Here is a 22,064-nt window from a genome sequence, read left to right on the forward strand (position 1 = left end):
AGAAATACATGCTTTACACACTTTATCTGAAATACAAAATTTGTTTACTCTGCACCATTCTGGTAGATTTTAAGGAGTCTTTGCTCTTGCGGAGATCACTTTCACTCAGCATGAAATACAGGTGCGCACTGTCAAGCTGCTGTGGGAACAAGCTCCTGAATGTTTAGGCATTGCAATGAAGAGCCCATTATAAACCCTCCCGTGTTTTACCATCACCAACTCGAAATACTGCTGGATTTGAGTACCCTTGGGGTGCCCCAGACATTACAGACTGATTTTGCAGCCACCCATCTCAAAAACTTAAACTGTAACTAAACCGCCATGTAATCGATAGCTCTCGCTGTCACATAGCAATTGTCACACAATTGCAGACAGTGAGTCAAGTGACGTGGTATCCATTAATACTATGTTTTCATTCTATTTTAGTAAGTAAAGCACACAGATAAAATGTCACGACCACTGCCAGGGTACCTCAAGGGGCCATGTCTGCCAGGGCCTGTCCTGCGTCCCACCTTTCCAGCCGGGAGTAGGCAGTCATGGAGGCACCAGGGCAGCCCCAGCCCTGGGCATCAGGCACCTCCCTGGGGATGGGGACAGGCCAGGGGCTGGGACATGGGTCAGCAGCTATGCCTGCCTTGGCGGGTCAGGCTGTGGGGAACTGGAGCCCGGCCGTGCTGCATTCTTCACTGGGTCAGGCGCTGGCAGCCGTGGGGCTGACATGGCGCCCTGGGCTGTGGGGAGGGTGACGGAGCCCCAGGAGCCAGGCAGGAACGCTGGGGCCTGTTTGTGCCCCCTGGACCCTGACACTCACACAGGACTTGATGAGATCAGGACTGCCGTGTACCAAACCACGGGCACTATGGGCTCCTGAAGGCACCAGACCAAACGGACGCAGGGTGAAAAGAAGGGAGCGTGCCTCATCTCCAGGATCCAGCCGAGCTCTGCTCACCGTGGGCTGACACTGAGGTAACCGCTTGTGGCGGGAAACAGGTTACCTGCCCTCGCACCCCACCACAGCTCGCCGCCTCCTCCCTCAGCACGAGCCTCTGCGGCAACAGGGGAAGCAGGGCCTTGCTTCACCAATGTCAGCCAACAATGAACGCTCCAAAGCCATGAGCAACGTCAGGGTACGGCACTAGCCCTGAATAAGATAATCATCAAGAGATCACCAATTCAAACTAATAATTTGGGAGACCAATCTTTGCATATTAGGAAGTAAATGAACGAAAGAAGAGGACACCAAAAGGTATAGGCTATACTAGGATTTGCCTGTGTACGTTCATCTGGCAGCTTCATGGGGCCACCTTTTCTGTCTCCATGTTTCTCTCATCACCTGAGAAGACCTTTACAAGTCGGGCACCTCTCTCTTTTGAGCCACAGCTGCTGAATGCATCAGGATGACACAAGCTCCTCCCTCCATGAAGCACACAAAAGCACTTGTGTGCTGTCCGGGAGCGAGCCGGTCGAGGAGTTCACAGGTCCGGCTGATGTCATCAGACCAGCGGATCAAGCGAATGATCTCAGCCGCTGCATTGTAAATAAGACGAGGCAGGAAATAGGTGTTAGCAAGGGCAGGGGTTACTGAAAGGAGAGGAAAATGAAAGCGTGGTTGAGAGGTTTTCCATAAATAAAGTGTTGAATGTTAAGTAAAGACGTTTTAAACGATTTCTCAACTGGCAGCATGAGGTTTCTGGGGGAGTTTGGGGCTGGTTTTCTGTTTGTTTTGTGGATTTTTTTTTTGTTTGTTTGCTTGTTTGTGGTGGGGTTTGGGTTTGGTTTTTTTTTTGGTTATTAAATAAACCTACTGATCTTGAAATACTGCTCCTCTCCCATTGAAACAAGGAAAATATTTGAAGATCAGAGGCACAGGTGGATGAATAGACTTTGATGTCTACACTGAGGGAGGCTTTTGAGAAACTGCTACAGCACTCAACAGATGGCTGTATTAAAGACAGGCATGTCTAATGCTCTGTTTGTATCTGCATCTTATACTGTTTGGTTAAGCTTTCAGTAAAGTACTTTATGCAGTTCAAATCCCAGTATGCACACACACATACATACAAAACCCCAACATCCCTGCAGCAGAATCAGGCATCTGGAAGAGTTGGTGACCACCATCACAAAATCTCTGTTCTGCCCATTTAAGTACAAATAGCACTGGAAGAAACTCAGGAAAAAGACCAGAGCACCGAAACCAAGTTTCCATTACCTGTCAAGGGGGCTGTTTTCACATATAATTTATTAAAAATGCTGCTTACTGATTTTGATTCAGAATTCTTGCTAATCCTCTAAAGGAGAACAAACTCCTTACAAAAGGGAGTATCTTCTACAAAGAAAGCATATATCCCTCTTAAAATATTCTAACATCAATAACAATAAAATGGACATATTGTTAGATTTATACAATACCCACATTTCATTTCAGTGAGTACCTATGCTGAACAGATTCATCAGCCACATGAATTAGTACTTTTGCCAGAAGCCAGCAGCTCAGCTGCCTCAGCTGACCTTACATATAAAAAGAACACCCCCAAAAAAGCAGAATCCCCTACACTAATAGCAATCCTTTTCATCCAAGGTCTTTCATGTATCAATCCAAGTACTGAATGAAAAGGACTGATTCAATTCTAATTTTGCGTAAAACATTTCTGATTCAATGCCTAGAAACACAACGGTATAAATATGACCAGAACAGTCAAATTACTAGAATATAAACAATATGCCTTTTCTTTCAATCTCAACATTAAATTACACTTAGAATGTGAACACTCTGCCATGTCATTTTATAAATACATAACAAATATGCATATGGCGCAATCTAGAGTTTCCATTAATTTTTCACCAAATGCTCACATGTGAAATGCCGTTAAACATATGTAACTAGAAACAAAAGGACAGGCCAAATTCTACCAGACGTCCATGAATGCAACATAGTTCTGATTCTGACCCTTCTCTTTGACTAAAAATACATCTCTCTGAATGCAGCCAAGCATTTATATATGCAGAGAAACACACTATGAGAAGATATCTAAAAAGACATGACTGTTCAAAAGCACAACAGAGAACAAGGCAAGATGCAAACTAGGGATGGGACAGAGGTCTTGGTACAAAAGCAGCTTTGCTGTAAGCAAGGCACATTACAAAATATACACAGCACATTCTCCACATGCGGCAAAAGATGTAACAACTATAACTGAGCAAAATGTCTTATCACCAAAGAGTTTTATCCTGTTACTGACTCATGCTATTGCTGCAACTTCTGTTGAAATACAGAGTTTTAGTAGGTGCAAGCAAGATTAATTGCAAAGGTACTTTAAACAACTTCTATACTGCTAAAACAATTCTTGTGTGGCAACACACTGAGATGAGTACAAAGATGCTGGAAAGCAGTACAGCTCTTGAAAAACTCCAGGCATGAATAAAGCATATTAGTAGCCTGTTTCAGGGAACAAAAGGCAACCATCCATAAAACCAGGCTTACTTTCAGAGGAAAAAACCTATGTTGAAACCATGGCCAAGTTTCAGCATATTGAAGGCATTTATAGTTTCACAGTCATTAATGGATTTTATTTTCAACACCCTTTTGAGACAGTTCCCCATCTGTAAAATGAGATACTCCCAAAGGCACAAGCTAGACTAACTGACTTGCCAGAAAGTCATACAAGAAGTCTACAGTTAAACAAGAACTGAATTCTGGTCTCCGGAGGCCCAGACTGCCCACTGCACCATTTCTTCTATGTCTCAGTTAAGCTTCACTTGGTCAAGCAATACACATCCTGTCTTCCTGCAATATTGGAGACATCCAAGTCCTTTAGAAAACAAAAACCAACAAAACACACAACTTTGATGGGTACATATCTAGGAGGCAATTTCCTTTATTTTTCATTCACTTAATACTCATCAGTAAAAAAACAATATAAAACAAAAAAAAATGCTTAAATATGTCTTTGCAGCATTTCCAAAGCAACCCAATTCTTGAGCAACTCTGGAGTAATGCAGAATTTAATGAAATTATGCAGCAGATTGTGAAAAACGTTCAGCTTCTCCTCAAGTTTTGCTTTTTGCAAGCTTTTAACTCCTAAGCATTTTTTGGAAGAACCGAGTCCTAAGCTCAAGCAGCAGCTCACCATTTTCCTCCTCTCAGGTGTAAGATCTAATTCCCATCCCCCTAAATATGAAAGTCAGAATGCTCAAAATCTTAGGCTAAGATTTTGCTAAGGGAACCACATACTCTAATCTCAAAGGAATGAGGAAGATTAGAATATGCTATGCAAATATTTGAGTTGCACCAATGGCTCATATTTGAATATGAAGAAAATCTTACATTCTTGACCACTGTACAGCCTGAATCGTTCCATCAGCATTTGGGAGTGGGTTTTTTCATTGTAGCTGATAGCACCAGCACAGAGATTTTGCATGCTCTATGGAACAAACTGAGATCTGCTGTAAATAGGCGATAAACCACGATCTTCAGTGGATTAGTGTCCCATTACCACAGTTCTTCACTTGATCATATTAGTCCATCAGCCCCCTATGTTTCAAGACAAGAACGTCACCTAAGATTAGGTGCACTATACTCATTTAAACACCAACTTGTCAAGACAAATTTAAGGATAGTAACTGACATAAAACTCAGATCTGGAATAAACAATGACTACACAAATGCTTCCTAACAGCATAAAGGTTGAGCAAGTTTTACTCTGGTGTTTCCTTAGCTAGATATGATATGAAACACAGCAAAACCCCATCAACCACAAAGCTGTTTAGGATTTTGCCAACAGTATAAACCTAAATGGACTGTGTAAGCCACAGCAACAGAAAGAATTAAGTCCTCAAACCTGCTTTGCACGACTTGTTGTGATGTTCTAGGATTATCTGATATTTGGATAGCTTAAAGCATAAACCTCCAAGCACACGATTTGTCACTGCTGATGGTTATTTGAATCATGTAGAACTTGAGAAGTCAGTATGTATCAACCCTTATCGAGTGCAGCATAACAGCAAGTTTCTCTTTGGACACACATCGCTGAAAGGAGGAGGGAAAGGACTGTGTTTAAAGAGCTGAAATCTGCAAAGGCTTGGGGCAGGAGGGTTACATCTGCTCTTTTGAGGGGCATTTACTTCTTCAATTTTGATAAAATATTATTTCTAGGAAAATGCATAGAAAAAAATCAGAACAGCTGTAATCTACCAGAAAATGACTGGAGAAAAGGTTTGTGCTGGTCTTTTGTTGTTTACCCACAAGATTTTTCTGCTTCAATTTAAATAGCTGATAGAGTACTTAATTTAACTTATTCACAAGAAAATAAAACATCAATAGTGACACTTTTCAACATAGTCAAAATGACTGCAGACCAAGTTATTTAGACTTTCAGAAGACCACCATTATTAGAACAGAAGCAAACTCTTGACCAAAGCAATAGCTAGAGGTAAGATCAAACTTGCACGCTTACCCCAGCATTCACTCCTATACCTCTAGGAAGCTTGCCTAAAACAGAGAGCTTTGGAATAGCCTCCGTAAGGCCAGAAAAATAGCTGAGACAATTTTATTTAATAATATTGCCTGAAAATCAACAGATTTCACATGTTGCATCATTATTCACATGAAGTAAACTTGACTTCTAAAGAAATCCCCCCAAAAAAACATGTTGAAAAAACTTCCCTAGAATGTCTGTTTACCTCCATGATTTTTCCCACACACACAGCCTCTTGCTCTTCTGGCCAAAGAAAGCAGGTCCCTTTCAGAGCCAGTGCACTGCCACAAAGTTCAGAAATCTGCCTTTCATTATGAATGTTACATACTTGATTATTATAATTACAGAGAAATGTAACACAGCTTGCCACGTTGTAATTGACCACAATGATATACATGAAAGTTAAGAAATTTTGGCCACAGGGGATTCTATCATTTATTTACTCGTACCCAAAAGTCAACAAAAAGACATCAAACGTCTTGCATGACCTACAGAAAAGATCAAACACTTTCCAGTGCCAGACACATGCACAGACATAATACAGAACAGAAGCATTCAGGGAAAACCAAGATTCAGCTGAAATAACCACAGTATTCAGAAATCAATTCTAAAACAAGGATCCTTCCATTACTTAACACAGCATATACCAATATTCAGTTGTAGTGTCCTGAATCAAATTTGATATGACTTTGATCTTCCACAACCTACTGTGCCTAAGGACTCTCAGGCACCAATGGAGAAACACTCCTTAATGCACGGTGACACACAAATGCATGTGTGTTTGTGCACAAGCATGCACACATGCACTCTCAGTAGTCACATACTCATTTTGTGTATTACAAGGAAGAACAAGTTTTATGGACCACTGTACTGGGACTAGGCTTTGCACAGCCCATTTTCTGGTAGAATCCAGAAAATTAACTTAGACAGAAGGCTATATTTATATGCAACACAGAAGTATAAATGGCTCCAAAAGCATAAAGTAGAGTGACCACAGAAGCATCACTGCACAAAACCAAGTTTCTGGTCTGAAGGGAGAAAGATACTATCTTCACTATCTTGAAAGATTTGGGTGGTGAATGTATGTATGTATATGTATGGCACAAGGTTATTAATTATCAAGGTTATTAACAGTTACATGCCCAAACTGGTTAGGGTTTCTAAATACCTCGAATCTGAATTCATGAGAGAGGGAAATAAATCAGTAAGAGAAATTTCTTAATGAGTGGGAAAAAAAGTCAATAACCTTAACAGATGAGGCTGCCTAGGCTCTCCATTCAGAGCATTTTGTCTTTGAACAGGTCAAAGAAGACTTGTTCCAGTATGACTCTTTCAGACAGATGTGCGTGTGCTGGTTTGTTAGTTTATTTAATCCAGTACAGTTATTCCAATGATGTAAATGCCTTCTATTAGTACGTCTTGTGAAGGCAGGGGAATAAGGCAAAGTTACATAGTACATTTTCACAAAGAACCTACACAAGCCCAGCGATAATGTGAAGTACAACGCATGAGAGTTGGGTTTGGCTGCAAACCGCTCAACTTCAAGAGAAAGTACAGTAAAATCACCTACAAAACAAAAGTCCGCATAAAGCCATTCACTTGAAACAGCTGCTAAATGTATTTCAAGAAAGAAAAGAAATAGTTCAGAGCACTTTCCCAAGCAGATGGTTATTTGATTTAAGAATAAAGGAACTGCATTGTGTGGTAAGAGCTGACCTGTAATTTCATCACAAGGCTTTTCAAAATGTATTCTTTAATGCACTAGTGCAGTGGCACTCTCTGAACCATAGGGAAATATTTAGTTGTCAAAAAATATTTAAAACACAATTATTGTCTTGGGTTATGGACATTTTTAAATGTCATGCTACAAAACTGCAACCAGAAGGGAGGGGGTTACCTGCATAGCTAGGAATAAAACACTGAATAAAGAATCAGGACTGCAAGCACATCATGGTTAGCTGACTGCTACAAGTCAAAAACTGATAAATGCTGTCAAATTATTTTACTACAGTACAATTTCATTAAGGACTTTTAATCAGGCACTGCAGTGATAGGACAAGGGGTAATGGGTTCAAACTTAAATGGGGGAAGATATAAGGAAGAAGTTCTTTACTGTGAGGGTGGTGAGGCACTGGCACAAGTTGTCCAGAGAAGCTGCGAATGCTCCATCCCTGGCAGCGTTCAAGGCCAGGCCGGATAGAGTCTTGTGTGACATGGTTTAGTGTGAGGTGTCCCTGCCCACTGCAGGGGGGTTGGAACTAGATGATCTTAAGGTCCTTTCCAACCCTACCTATGAACTTCAGATAACTGCTTGCTCAAATGCCTAAGCCCAAGTCCTAGATGGCACGTTTGGCCTCAGAAATCACCTGAATGTGATGATGTAACCATACAGATATTTGGAGTTTCTTCTAATTTAATTAGCATTTCTCTGAGTAGCCATCTTTGCAACATGCTGGACAATCACCATGAAATAGGTATCTGCATAAAAGTACATGGATAAGCAGAGGACCTCAGGATTGACCGGTACTTTTCCTGGTGATATGCAACCATTTTGGTACATTGCATATACTTTTCCTTATTTCCTTAAGTAATTTCCATATTTCCTTACTTCCCTTAAGTAAAACTGTGTGAAGTCTTACAGATTAAGACAGCAAAGCAACATGATCTGTTTCCTGTAAAGCATATGGTATTTTTCTTCTCTTTATGGTTGAAACACTCCTTTCTTTCCCTCTCCTCCTTCCAGGTGTACTCTGGGAAACTCAAGACTGTACACAATAGGAAACAGCCACACACCACTACCGTACAAAGAATAAAGAAAATAGCTGTGCTGATTTTTATACCTCAAAAATCAGGGAGATTAACAGTCAGAAGATCCAATCCTTCCTAAGTGTGGTAAAATAATCTCCAAAGGCTAGGAAATGGTGATATTCAGATTACATGAAGTTGCCCTTCAGTTTTTCGACTGTTAACCTTATCTTAGCTCTCTCTAAAAAAGAAAGATTCTGCAACTTGCCTATTAACCAATTGGATTTTAAGAACATCGTTGACGCCCTGGTTTTACTGCCTTAGAGGGAAGAAAATAAATATACCTCACACGAAACCTCAGCATGAACTAGATAGACTCTTTAGCAGTGATCTCAGACCCTTCTCACAAGAGATTCACATTTAAGTCTTCCAAACGCTACCGTGCAACACCTTGCAGTAACTTCTGACAGAGGTCCTACTGGACTTAAACCCATCAATCAGCCAGTTAGAAGAAAGCAGCAGGGAACTGAATCCACTTTGGTTCAGTTCTAGTTCATGTTTAGTTGTTAAGTAAAGCTGTGCTGGCTTTGTTCCAGCTAGCAACAAAACTCACATCTAGGTTTTGTTCCAATTGAAAAAAGAAAAAATAACAACTACTGTTTATGACTTTGTGTTCAGTTCTGCTCCCTGTGAAGAAAGGAGAAAGGCCCTTTCTTATCTGAAAGTCAACCACATTAAATGCACTCTCCATTTGTATTCACAGTAGAAATTAATCCTCCATTAGGAAGGAGACAGCTTGATTCAATATGCTGCAAATGGACAAACTGTACTTCAATGACTCGCTGAAACTTTTAAGTAGCTTGTAGATGTGTGACATCAGCATCAGCTGCAAGCCAGAGTTCATCAGCAGAGAGAAGAAAAGCTCTGACTGGTAAATTCTTACTCTTCTATTTTGCCGATTTGATTTATATATGAATGAGATTCCCTTCCCTCACACCACCCAACTAAAGTGGCTGAAAACTACAGAACTTGCAATTAAGGTAGCGCTGGAGGTGTGCCCAGAAGCATCTTTGATCTCAGTAACTGTCTATGAGTTATTACTTCTGCCCAAATTTCCAGAAAACAAACAGCATCTTATTTCAGGAAACATCTCTAGAAGCTATCAAGGCTTACCTGAAAATTCTCCAGCACCCAAGCTGCTCCTCTTCCTGTCAAAACTCATCTTTTAACATGACAAAATCTCCGATTCACTTTGCATTTTACCTTGGTGTAGCCTTTGTGAAATTCTGGCTGATAATCTGTCTCCCTGCTGAACATCACTGAGTCATCACATATCATGACTGACCTGAGTTTTTGTTTCAAGTCTCAGCTTAGTACTCAAGGCCAAAGAACATCACAGCACCAAACTCTTCACTACCCAGATGGCCAAGCTGCTCTGAGATGCCAAAGAGGAGCAGCTCCACGGACTACTATCAGGCAAGAAGCAAAGCACACTACTTCAGGTAGGCAGAACTTAAGAAAGGTGATGAAATAACATAATACACGGACCAAAATACATTCAATTAAAAGCCATGAGTGAATGAGAAGAACAAGGACCTAAGGAAGAGCGACAATCATAGAACATGCAGAGACTAAAATTATATATATATGGCTCAGACATGGCATGAAGTTGTCACAAGCAAACAAAAAGAAGTAAAATAGTATTTCAAGAACAAAACTATGCTAAAATTACTCTAAAAATGCTGTAATTATTTTTTGAGCAGACCCATACTCTACACTTATTTTAACCTTGGTTTTAAATCTTAGAATGCTTCTCATTATATTTCAGCTCTCCTGCTGTATCGAAAGACGAAAGCATGAACACACAAGCTCCAAGAATTACAAATAAACAATCTTCTGCTGGGTTATGAAGATGGAAGGAAAAAGCATGTTCTACACAAATATTCTCTATGTCCTTTCACATATGTATCTGTAGCCTGAGCTGCTTTACAACAAACACTACCATTACAATAAACAAACATTGCATGATATACAAATCACAATAGTAAAATAGAATTGGCATCAAGTAGTTAAACAAAAGTATCCTTCCTGGAAATAGCTCTCCTCCTTACAGCCTGCCAAGAATTGAATCAATTCAGAGCCTTTGTTCAAGTTACACTAAAAGTTAAGTTTTGACGAAAACAGAAGGAAGAAAATAACTTGCAAAGGTATCTTTGTTTAAAAAACCAAACATCAGCCTTTTAAATGTTTGTTCAGTTAAGAATGAAAGACTTAATTCTGCCTTCACACTAGGTGACACACTCAACTGCCAGCAGTATTTACAGACACTGGCTGCTGTGCAGATATATTAGTCCTTTTCTATCTTGAGCACACACACAGAGTACACACAGGATGAGGCTGTCTCTGCTTCCACCCCTGTGAGCCTCCTGACATCCCTTGTCCATCACACCTACATGAGGTTTTAAGTAAGGAGGTCTATAAGAGACTGGGAACTGGATGATATCTCAACTCTCAGTCTGTTGTCTAAACAGCAAGATCATTCTTGTTTCCCAAAGGAAAAGTTTATTTCTAAAATCTTGTATCAGATAAACATTTTGCCAGTAAATGTGGCAGTTTCAATCACATTAAATTATTTATATTAGATATGTTCAATTAAAAAAAATAAATTCAAGAATAGCACCAAAACTTTTTAAGTTTTTAAATTTTACTTTATTGATTAAATACCTAGAATTGGCAGAAAATAACCCAAAAATTTAGCAGAAAATGTAGCCTCCAATGCTCTCTTATGTAGTCTTCTAAAAAATTGCCCGCATTTTTATTTCCAGAAGAAAACATCATTGCAGCATCTCTCTTTGGTTCTATTTTTTTTCCCCTTTTAGAAAGTTCAAGATCTTCAGATGCTATTTAATCAGATCAAGATCTTCAGATACTATTTAATACTGTTGGGTTAGTTTGGGATTTTTTTGCATACTTTTTGTCTTGCCCTGCTGATATTTTATCCTCTGTTTAATTATCAGGATAGAAAGATTAATGAAGCTAATTCTGTTAACAAAATGGCTATCCTGAGGACAACAATTATCTGTGATTCACTTGGACTTCCTCTGCAGCTTTAGCCATAACAAACCCAAAGCAACTCCAAGACTATTCAGATGTCAACTGCAAAACACTTTGTTAAAAGAAAAACTAAACAAAGAACTGGTATAGTCCATGCTACCCATATTTAAATGTAAAAAGGAAAACCAAATAAAATAAAACTGAAGTAGCTTGATACGCGCTGCCAGGCAACCTCTATTCCATGAAACAGAGAGACTACAACGTAACATCTTGAACACAGAGATTACAGAAAAGGAAATGGCAAAAATAGCCCCTACTATTATTACTGTTCCTGAAAAGTTAGACAGCAGAGGCCGTCAGCCAGGAGTGGCACACCAGGAATAGCTACATCTTCAAAACTCCCTGAGAACAAACACATTCTGAGGTATGCCGTACTACCTTAGCATTTACTTTCATTTACTGCAGTGCTTTAAACAGAATCGTATGTGGAGTTCTCGCGTATTAGATACGAGTTCGACGTGAAAGATGTAAGGTAAACCTTTTAAAATCTCCCTCTTTCAGACATCCGTGTAAGTTTTCCGGTATTTCCTGGATTTAAGGGAAAAAAAAAAAAAAGAAAATCAACAAAAGTTCCACCCTGACACTTTGCCTGCCTTGTATTGTAGCGTTTTCGTTGTTCCTTTTTTAGTCCATGATGGAACAGGAAGTGCAGAGTCATTTACACGTGCATTCAGACTTTGTTCTTTGAGAAAACTGATTATAATTCAAACTTTATTTATTTTTTGTATTTTTTTAAATACAAGAGTATTCAGGTTTGGGTAATTTATGTGGAAAACCTTAGCTTAAATTTTATGCAGCCAAATAGTCAGGGCTCCTGGTGCCAGGCTCAAGATAACTGAAGAATTCTTGTTCGTTTAGATCTTAAAATTTAGATGTGTAAGAACCATCCAGTTCTGGTAATGGAAGGCACTGCATGCTGCCTACTCTCTTCTGTCAAGCCAAGTAAGTAGAGCAAAGCTAATGCCTGTCTTCCATGTAACAGTCTTTTTTGTAGGTATTAAGAATCTACTATATCACTTGCTAACCAGTTTCATTAGTTTATCACTTTTAATGGGGAAAGAAATATCTGCTTTGCTGTTCATTTTAATCTATCTGGCCAGCCCTCAGTTCTTGTTTTACCCTCCTCAGATTGAAAAGCCCTTTTATTTTTTTTTTACATGCCCAAATTAAGTAACCTCCCATTGTTCCTTTTATTTAAAGAAAAGCAGTGAGCTCACAGTTTCTCCCTATAAAGAATCTTCTCCGAAGTTTGAATGCTTTCAGAAATCATACTGTGAGCTCTGCTATTGACCTGCTGGGTTACCCTGGGCAATAAACTTAATTCACCCTCCATGTGCCTATTTCACCTCCTATAATTAGTCTTATTTAGAGTTCAAATTCTAAAAAGTTCAAGCTCTCCTTAACAGACTTCTGCAATTAGAGCCTGATCTCTTTACCATTATCTACACTGGAGTTTTTGGGTTCTAGGCATGGTGCCACATTAATAGTTCTATTTTAACTGCAAAATTGACTTGGGGTAATCAATCATTATTGTAGCCTACTGATAATCCTGCACATACTTCTGCTATGGTGCACCTCTTTACAAAAAGCAAGGAACCTTACCACTCAATTTACGCAAGATCTCCATTTGGGTTTTACAGCATGAAGCTTTGCAATTCTAATTCCACACAGAGAAGGCAGAGGTAGGTCTTGCAGCAGATCTATCTGGCCTTCAGTACATGTTTTGTCTCCATTTCCAACCAGTTTTAAAAATGCTGACCACCCATAATGTGCAGCCTACAGAAGAAGGAGGAATAATTTCACACCTGGGGGAAGTGCCATGAAAAAATCTGTCATCTGTAAGGAGCGTGGAGGCAGGCAGGACAGGCTTCTTCAGGAATGCATCTAAGTTTTGGGTACTCTTATTCCTCATTCCTCCATCTCTGGCTGGCCTACAATTTCCTAAGCGCTATCCCACACAACTTGCAGAAATCTCTCCCTTGGACAGCCCTATAATCAAAACCTAGTCCTATCAATGTTTGTTTCAAAACTCTCTCTCCTGTCATACCCCCAAAAAATTATCATAAAAGGTGATCAGAAATGGGAACTACCTATTTCAATTTTTCACTAAAAGTATAAAAATCAGTTTCCAAAGATCTGTCTGACCAGAGTAACAGCAATGGTCCCTTTACTCCAGAGACTTCAAGAACAGAAGGGGAAGAAAAGTTACCTTGGTATTGGAGAAGAAAAGTTCGGAGTGTGTGGGTTTGGTGTTTTGTTTGTTTGGCATTAGTTTTGTTGTCATTGTCCATGTTCATCCCTCTCCCCTCATTCCCCTCCCTTTTTTTTTTAGATGCAGTGGTTTTTCCTTACTGGTAATAAAGATGAAAATGATTCATGCACAAGTATGACCTTGTTAACTGCCCAGGCAACCCCCCTTTAAGTAAGGCTCTCTGGGGAATCCTATAGATCTCCACAATGTCTGTGTAATATTGCAGAGTGAGAGTTCTGGACTGTTTCCATTTATGATTCTCTGACCCTATCCAGTCTGTTGCTTGTGGCTCTGTCAAATACATTGCATTTTAACTTTTCCCAGGAGCCTACACAGTTTCTCTTCTGGGTTGTTTCAGATTTCATTCTGTGCAAAGCAGCTACCTTTAAAAGTGCTTTCTATTTATCCCATTACAAAATCATTCCCCCCATCAAGGCAAAAGGCTCCCTCTATAAAAATTAAACATACATACGAGTGTGCATGCTACTAAAGTTGCTAACTATTGAAGAGAAAGATGCAGTGGAATCCAGTAAAGACAAGAGAATAAAAAACGTTAGCATTCTCGAATAGGAATTGGTATTCAGCCATGGAGATGTGACTATTTTTTGGGTAATCTGGTCATTTTTCTTAAACTGTCATTAAAAAAATTCAATAATAATAAAAAAAAAAAAAATTGATGGAATTTTGTGTCCAGAATTGAAATAATGCGATTTAGCATCATTTTCCATATACCCAAAGAGGTGCTGGAAAAAAAACTCCATGCAATTACTGGTTTACTGTTAAAATTTCTTTAAGATTGTTGGTTAACCTAATCTATATTTTTCCCCAAAACCTAATGAAACCCAAGCTAAGCTTGAACCCTGACCTTCAATTTGCTTCCAATTTCTTCTTGGATCATTTTAAAAGAAAATCAGTGGGTTTAAATACCATGAACAGTCCCAATAATAAACCTGAAACACTGCCAGGTATTTTTGAAGTACTCCAATGAAGTTTCTTCCACTTCATGATAAAATTGAACACTCCCCACCTAATCCAGCAATAAGAACTGTTCCTCCTACAACAGACAGGATCCTATGAGCATCCAAGTGACATCCATATATCAGGTACAGCCTGAAACACCCTACAAGCGAGTGGAAGGCACAACCTGGCAGCCTCACTGCGCTCTCCTGCTACTCTTCACCCCCTGCACCCTTTCCTTGTCTACAAATTATAGCCTTTTACTTATTGTAGGCAATGACAGCTTTTCTGACTGCTACCACAGATCTACCACAAAGTAAGAGAACTTTATACTTCACGTTGCTCTCACTGCTTGAACAGTACCAAAGGAAGGAACTGAACCTCTCTGACTCAGCAAAGTCCTGACTAGCTTACTTGAATTTATTTTATTAACATTTAAAGGAGGTGAGGTTCCCATCCTCCCTTCAACTTTTGTTATAAGTAAAAAATGCAAGCAGCAGCGGCAAACATGCTAACATTAAAAACAACGGAGGGAGAGACTAGCTCTCCTACTTCATAGGCATGCTGCATACATCTCAAGCTCTAACAGGTATTTTGGCAAGAAAAAGCAATAGCAGAATAAAAGACAATACACACAAAAGCTACGTTAGCATTATTTTGAGACCTGACATTTTATCTACACAACCAACACTTCTCAAGGATTTTTTTTCAGGTACAAAATTAACTAACACTGGATGAATCAATATTTCATTCAGGATTATTTTCCTAACACATGGCTTTGATTTTATAACCAGGAACCAACGCACATTTTTAACACATGAAGAGGTCTCGGTTACATGCCTTGAAATTGAAGTTAATTCTGAGCATTCACAAAACAGCAGCTCAGTCTGGGAACCACAGTCCAATTAACATATTAGAGCAACAACTATTTCAAGTATCTCCTATTTCGACACTTATTTTATTGCAGATTTTTCTAGGCATTTAAGCAGTTGTTTGAAAAGATATTTTTATACCAAAAGATTTCAGCAGCTAAGGATAAAATCTCTTACATTTATTTATTAATATGTGCTTGTAATTTTCTACAGAATTACCAAATATCAAGCTTTCTGAGAGCTGTATATCACTTATTTCTGCACCACGCAGTGTTTTGTTTACAAAGTCATTAAAAACGGTAACACAAGGTATATAAAACTACAGCTTGCTCCTCAGATGGCTAAGCAAGCAAAGCACACGTTAAACCAAACTGTAAGCTTTTATTCTCAACCATTTACCCTCCTTTCACATCCTTACTTTTTATATAAATCAGGACAATTAACAAGTTTACACTGCAAAAATTTCTATATAGAGCCAAGTTTAATGTAAGAGCTTTTGTGAAGGGTCATGCATTGAAACACTGCTAGCTTATGGCAGCTTTGCCCTCCACACAGAATTTAGATGACTGTGAACCAGCATCAATGAAGAGAAACTGAGAGGCACTGAAAGATTCACTCTGGAGGCAGTGCGTCCTTCAGAGAGCTTTGGGACAATAGTAGAGGGCAAAACTGAAAGCAGCTTTTGGAGTACATGACAGCAGCAGCGGGTTTACTCGGCTGCAGTCTGGAAGTGATGACTGAACCAATCCTTAGAAATAAAACAGCTGAACTCCAAAGATATCCCAAAGATAATGAGCTGCCCCAAACCCACACAACTGCCAGACCTCCTACTGACTTTTGTTTCTCTCCTCTAAATCACATCCCGCTCATGACCACTTCTACTGGTAGAGAACTGCTCCACGAAAAGAGATGCAGTGGGGGAAAACAGAATAAAGCCTGACATACTCCAGAAAAGGACGTTTGGTCTCTTTGAGAAATCAAACATGCATAACAGCAAAACCATCCAGTTATCCTTCTCAGTTACACTCCTTGAAAATATTTGGTACAGCAGTAATGGTGATGAGCATGTCCATACTTTTCTTCTGCCTTTTTCTATTATTTGTGGTGCAGTGACTTTACTAAGTGTCACTAAATGGATGACACAAAAATAAATATGCCCATGCGATGATAGTCCCTCAAGTTTATTACAAACCACATGCAGCTGTCTCTGGAAAGCAGCATCAGAAGAATAGAGAGTAGGTTTCAAAAGAGATGAACTTCAATAAGAATGCCGAATGAAGTCCTATTTTAAGCTCTACCACAGAATCTTTAATATTATTCCAATACTGCTAGGCACAGATTTGTCAGGAAAAAAAAATCCCTTTCCTTTTAAATTTTATTAAAGTTACCAAACTCAAAAAAGGAAGGTCTCACTGGACCTGTATTTGAATGTAGCATTCCAAACCTAAGGTTTAATTAATTCTCTTACTCATTCTACAGATGCATGTATCATACAAATGCTAATAGTAAATACCTTGAAACTAAAAATGAAATTACATACTAAGATAAATTTTATATAGCTGATTAAAAGTAGGGCTTCATACTTGTTACTGGGAGAAACCAAGACACTGAGCAGAGATGCAAGCTGTGGTTTCTGCATACTGTATAACACACACACCCCCTGACAGTCCACAAATCTTTGTCTGAAAAATTAATCCAGTTTTAGTTTACGGAGATTAATCCAGATTTAGCTCACATCATACTTGAAAAACAGTGTATACAAACATGATTTTTTTTTCACTCCTCAAAGTTAGACAAATATAAATAAAACTCCCACATAGAATAATCTTCAGAAATCATTTCTGGTGTGGAAAAACACTACTCCTTGATGGGAGGGTAAGGACTGAAAAAGGGGAAAGCAACCATTCAAAAGTATGAGCAGCGGTATTATTCCTCTTCCCCACTAATTTTAGTTCTATTCCCTTCTTGGAAAAGCTTGTACACAGGGTAAAATAATTAATCCTTAACCTTTATATTCACAAGAAACAGCTGTGCACACTGAATCACAAACTGTAGCAGAGTATTAGTAAATCAGTATTATCTAGGACCCTGGGTGTGCCCAGAGATGTTCAGAGACCACTGAGAGCCTTCAACACTGTCGTTCCTACTGAACAGATGAGCATTCAGTCTTGTCATGTCTTTGCAGACTGCATTCAGAAAGGACTTCTCATGAAGTTGTATTATTCTCATAACACAAGTGCAAATCCATGGAGGACAGAGGAAGAGCAGATGAAATAAGCAACATAGATGAAAGACAACACTAACCCCTGCAACTTCAAAGGACAGAAGAATATGGAACACCACGCGCAAGTCAAGCTCCTATTCCCAATATATGAAAGTCTTGAATCTAAGAGGCCTACAGAGATTTTTCTTTTCTTCTCTGCAACTTCAGCTATGCCACGCTTGCGGTGCTTTGCAGTCACATGATTTCTATGCAATCTAGCTGATACTTATAAGTTGTTGTGATCTCTAAGTACTATTATAAAGTCATTCTAAATGTTGCACTCTAAGCAAATGAAAACATTACATCCATTAAGCCTCTCTTAAGAGAGTTGAGTCGATGTGCCTACTAAAAACACATTAGAAAAGAATTAAGATGCAAATCTGCCTGATCCTTGTTTGGCAGAAGAATGACTAGTAAGTTGGCATTGCACCCTCTATGCCTGCTGCATTCCTTTGTTTCCACAGTTTCAGATAAGCAAATCATTTTGCACTGCTGTGTTGCAAGACTCAAGGATGATTTCAAGATTTTTTTTATATTATTACTGAAGAAACGTAAGACTTGAAAAAGAAATAAAATAAATAACATGAAGAAATGCTTGCCTTCCCTCAGGAGAAAGCTGTCCTGGAGGCTCCCGTTACATGAAAATAACACTCTGCAAAGTTTTATAGGAACTATATGATTTGATCCTTTCTACACAAAACTGGTTATATTTCCTGGCCCACCAAACTAGAGCCTGGTATACACGAAGTCTTTGATTTATACACCTGGAGCTGAGAATGTTCCCTTTACAAGAAGCCTGGTTTCCCCTAGGTTGCATGTTCCTTCTTGATGAATTGCCAAGGAATTACCTACTGCTTTGGAGAACATCTGTTACTGTTCCATCTCTCAGAATTGCACACACATCCATTTCTAGTTGCTACGTACATAAAAAGTTTGCAAACTTCTCTGTTCAGAGCACGTGTTAGAAAGAATAAAGAAAAAGAAATCTTCCCAATTTTATAATCATGGTTTGTCTTTGATATTGTTATAAGTTGTCTACAACAGAGGGAAAGAACAAAATTACTTCTGAAACTATATGGGGAATAAAAATAATCTGATAGCGACACACATATGAAAGAGAAACAGCATTCATTTGGGCATACAATGATCTCAGAGGGCCTTACATCACATATTAATTAATCTGAACTCGAGAGCAAATTCAGCGGCTGAATTAGTTCCTGCTGCTTCCACACCAACAGAGCAATTCTGTGTTTTGTTGTTATGGTCCCAGGTTAAGCATTAATTTAAAAAGAAAAGACTTTATAAACACAGACTTTACAAAGACAAGAGGCTGACTTCGTAAAGAAAAGATTTCTTTATAAAGAAATAAACTCAAGTTATCTAAGCAGCGAAGTGTTTTAAGCATCTGACATACTCCTTTGTCACAGACATACTGTCTAAAGCCTCTCAATGTTATTTTAAAAGTAAACAAATGACTGAACTGTAACTTCTTTTGCCCATAGCGCACAACAGCAAATGATGTCTTTACTACCTATACGAGCCAGCCTAAAAATCCCAGATTGCTCAAAGAAATTTATGTTGTTTACAGTAAAAATAAAAGCAAAGTAGTGATTAGAAAAGACGTGTTACACAGATCAAGCAAGCAACGAAAACCTCCCTCAAACTACCACCTCTGCCCCTAAAACACAAATGCTCATCTGAGATTTGACACTAGTTGATGGGGCAGTGAGGCAGAACATTTCAGGAAGATTGTTAGGAGCGACAAAAGCTCCAAGACACACATATCACCCATCAGAAAAGACCCAAACTTCTTTTAAGACCACATCTAACATACTATTCATGTAGACTACTAGCTTGGACAAAGAAAAATACAAACATTGCAATTCATAAGCACCTATCTACCCATTTGGATGACTTTCACTTGAAATTACCTGAGGCTAGGTTTTCAAAACGTACCTTCAGGATTCAAGTGCTCAAATTCTGCGTTGTGCCTCTAACTCCTCAACACGCTGCTGAAGAAAAATCAACCCAAAACAGCATCAAGTACCTGGGCCAGGAATACTGACCTTCTCGTAAACTGAATCAGATGCTCACAGTACCAACTCCAGCTCTGCTGCCAAACAGCAACTTCAGGTCAGTAGAACGGATCCAGCAAAATGTTACAAGACAATGGAGGCACTCAAAAAGAGAAATGAGTTATTATTTCTGCAGCAATAATGTTTAAGGGTGCCTGTGAGAACTAGCCCGTGCAGCAGCTCCAGGAAAAAACACCCACCTCCTATTCTGGGCAACTTCAAGGAATAACAATCTGGTTTGTCATTTCAAGTAAACATTTTTGTTCCTTTCCTTGGACACCACTCACAGGTTTCTGTTGCTTTATCTCCTTAGGTTCTGAGAATAAAAATTTATTAATTCCCACTAACAAATCAAAGGAATTTGATTTTAGACACAGTACGAGAAAACAAACAGGAAACCTGGGAGAGAGAAAAATCTGTAAAATATGGACTTTATCTTAAACAGAAATAGGAGAAATTGATACACTTTTAACCAGGAAACTGAAAGGTACCTGAACCAGCATACCAAATACAGGATTTTTTCCCTGTTCTCTTTTGAAGACCAAATTTGTGGCATATTAAAATGCAAATCAATTTTACTACTTACATGCTTAATGTAAATTGGTTTTATCCATTGTACTGCTTCATCATCATGCAAACTAGCCTTTTAAAACTGTAATATTAAAATGCTGTCACTTCAGCTTGGAAAAGTGTCCTGGGTTCAGCAGTAGCAGTCATTTTTTCTTCTTCTTAGTAGCTTATAATGTTATATTCAGTAACACTTTTAAACTTGCTCTCAGATGTTCCTGAACTGAACGAAACCTGGTACCAGCACAGATGACAGCAGAAACACTGGGAACAGACATATGTGCATGAGAGGGCACATAAAGAAAACATTTCCCTATAACTTCACAGACCCTGCATACCTGGGGTGCGAGTGTGCATGCATGTACACACACAGAGAGCATGCTGAGGAACTCTCCTCCCCCTGCTCTCATTCAGAACATTTGATTTTCTAATGGCAAGCACAGTTTCTTCACTAAGAACCTCTCTGCCATAGCAGAGCTCGCACTCAGACTGACTCTCCATTACACTGGGAGAATGAGGTGTAATTTCAGGCAACTAGAACAAAGTACATATTTAAACCAGTACGAACTGAGCTGAAATTGGCATGAATTAACAGCACACAAATGTAGGAACAGACGTATATGCCAGATTTTGTACACTCACCAGGCCTCCTCACTCATGAGCCACTACTAGTAAGCACACTGTCCTTCCTTATTCAGCTCTAAAACCTCCAGAGGCACCCCAGCTTTTAGCAGAATTACAAAGCATTTTTCCCATTCCAATACAGCAGTATTCCTGACCCTACTGAGGCAGTTTCCTAAGGATTTCCTGCTTGAAAACCATACATATGCAGTATGCAAACTGTATGTGCACCCCAGCAGAATAACTGCCCACATTTACTTAATTGTATGACTCAATATTAACATGAGCCATTTGACAATAGGCCTTGTTATATGACTAACCAAAAAAGCTGTTCCAGTTTGCTTCGTGCCCAAATATCAAATTCCAGAGCACTGTAATTTAAAAATCTCTATTAAAGTTACTTTTCCACCAGAGTTTGGTACTGATCTTTGGAACAACAGCTACCAGGAGATGAAAAACTCATTTGATGCTATCAACAGAACAGTAATTGATAAAGACAAAAGTGCTCTACTGTTAGTTTCTAAATCCTAATCTATCAAGATGTTTCAGGACAAAGAATATTTGGAGCGTTTGATCCAAAATACTAACCGAAGAGATGAACAATGTTACAATCTTTTCCCAATGTGATGCTCCGATGCCCAGCACAATTTCCAAGAGCCTTATTTTCATTTACCCCAACAGCTTTGTGCTATGTCCTTCATCCTTTCAACCATGTGGGTCTTCAAGGGAGAGTTTTCCCTGCTTTATTGGATGACAAAGGGTTAAAAGAGGTTTCGACAGCAGTTGGCTGATTTCGGGATGTTCTCCAGCAGCCTGAACAAACAGGAAGCCCGGAAATGAGTGATAATTGTTAAATAAGAGCTCTTAAAACACCTGCTTAGCTCTAGCTGCTAACTATTAAACCATTACAGCGAGTTAAAAACAAAATCCCCCAGAGAGATTTCCACCTGCTTTCCCCATCTCTTTTCTTAATTTATACAATGAGATACTCAGAAACACCCAGTGGATCTGAAAGCACGACCCCCTCCAAAAGCAAGCTGGTGTGCTCAAACACCCTCTCAAAGCAATATGGGCACTTACATCCCTTTGCTTTCCAGAACAAACACACATTTTAAGTCAATGTGG

General features: G+C 39.1%; 1 protein-coding gene across 1 annotated transcript in view; it reads right to left on the reverse strand.

Annotated features, from left to right (window-relative positions):
- Positions 1 to 22,064, reverse strand: part of PRKCE (protein kinase C epsilon) — a gene marked incomplete at both ends in the record, with an annotated part of 282,775 nt that overhangs the window by 182,899 nt on the left and 77,812 nt on the right. The gene's annotated exons all lie outside the window — the stretch shown is intronic.

This window comes from Psittacula echo (genome assembly GCF_963264785.1).
Source record: "Psittacula echo genome assembly, chromosome: 4".
Taxonomy (NCBI): Eukaryota; Metazoa; Chordata; class Aves; order Psittaciformes; family Psittacidae; genus Psittacula; species Psittacula echo.